The 914-nt window shown below is 39.8% G+C and overlaps 1 non-coding gene across 1 annotated transcript; it reads left to right on the top strand.

The window, feature by feature from the left end:
• The first annotated feature begins 811 nt into the window (after positions 1-811).
• Positions 812-914, top strand: Gm25924. Its single transcript, XR_003946928.1, has one exon. It is a non-coding gene; the product is annotated as a U6 spliceosomal RNA (small nuclear RNA).

The following is a 914-nucleotide window of genomic DNA, read 5'->3' as shown; positions in this document are numbered from 1 at the left end:
AGAGACACACACACAGAGACAGAGACATGAACAGGGACATGGGAAAGAGAAAGAAAGAAAATGTATTGGAGAATCAGAAAACTAAAACCACTACAAACCAGAACATTTTGATGAAAGAGGATACTTGGGCAATCAAACTAGAAGTGGTGGTCCATGCCTACAACCCCAGCACTTTAGAAGCTGAGGTAGATTATGAGGCAAAGGCTTGACAGTGAGTTCTAGGACAGGTAAGCTACATAATAAGGCATTGTCTCTTAAAAAAAAAAAGCAAAGAACAAGAAACTCCCTACTATTTTCCTCTCTGGCCAAGGTGCCCCTTGTCAAAAATTCTTTGTTTCATTCAAGGTCCTAAGGTAGATGAAGTCAGTATTGAGCATGGCTGCTGAGTTGTTCCATTCTTAGTTTATTAGCTCTCTAAGCTCAAGACACTGGGCACTGAACCCAAGATCCTGAACATGCTAAGTTAACTACATGCCCATCTCAGTGTTGGAGCCTTTGGTAAGAGTGTGAGATGTTTCATGGTGTGTTCAGCTCTTCCCTTGGTTTCTTTTCACAGTGTTTGCTGTTTATACATATAAAGGCTATTGGGTTTTGTGTGTTAATTTTGTGTCCTGGTACTTTAGTCAATTTATCAGCTGTAGTATTTTTCTGGAAAAGTCTTTACGATATCTTTGAGACAAGATTTTTTCTTTGAGGCACCTCTAGGTTGGCCTTGAACTCATGACGTCAATTCTTCTGCCTCAACCTTCTGAATGCTGGGATTATAGGCATGAGCCACTATGTCCAGACCTCTCTTCTACTGAAATAAAGAGTACTTTTTCAGCACTTACACTACAATTGAAACAAGACAGAGAGGATTAACAAGCTCCCTGCACAAAAATAACATGAAATTCTATAGAGTGGTCCATGTCTTT

This window comes from Mus musculus, chromosome 7 (genome assembly GCF_000001635.26).
Source record: "Mus musculus strain C57BL/6J chromosome 7, GRCm38.p6 C57BL/6J".
In the NCBI taxonomy this organism is placed as follows: domain Eukaryota; kingdom Metazoa; phylum Chordata; class Mammalia; order Rodentia; family Muridae; genus Mus; species Mus musculus.
The sequence above is the reverse complement of the archived record's forward strand: the minus strand, read 5'-3'. Positions and strand labels throughout refer to the sequence as shown.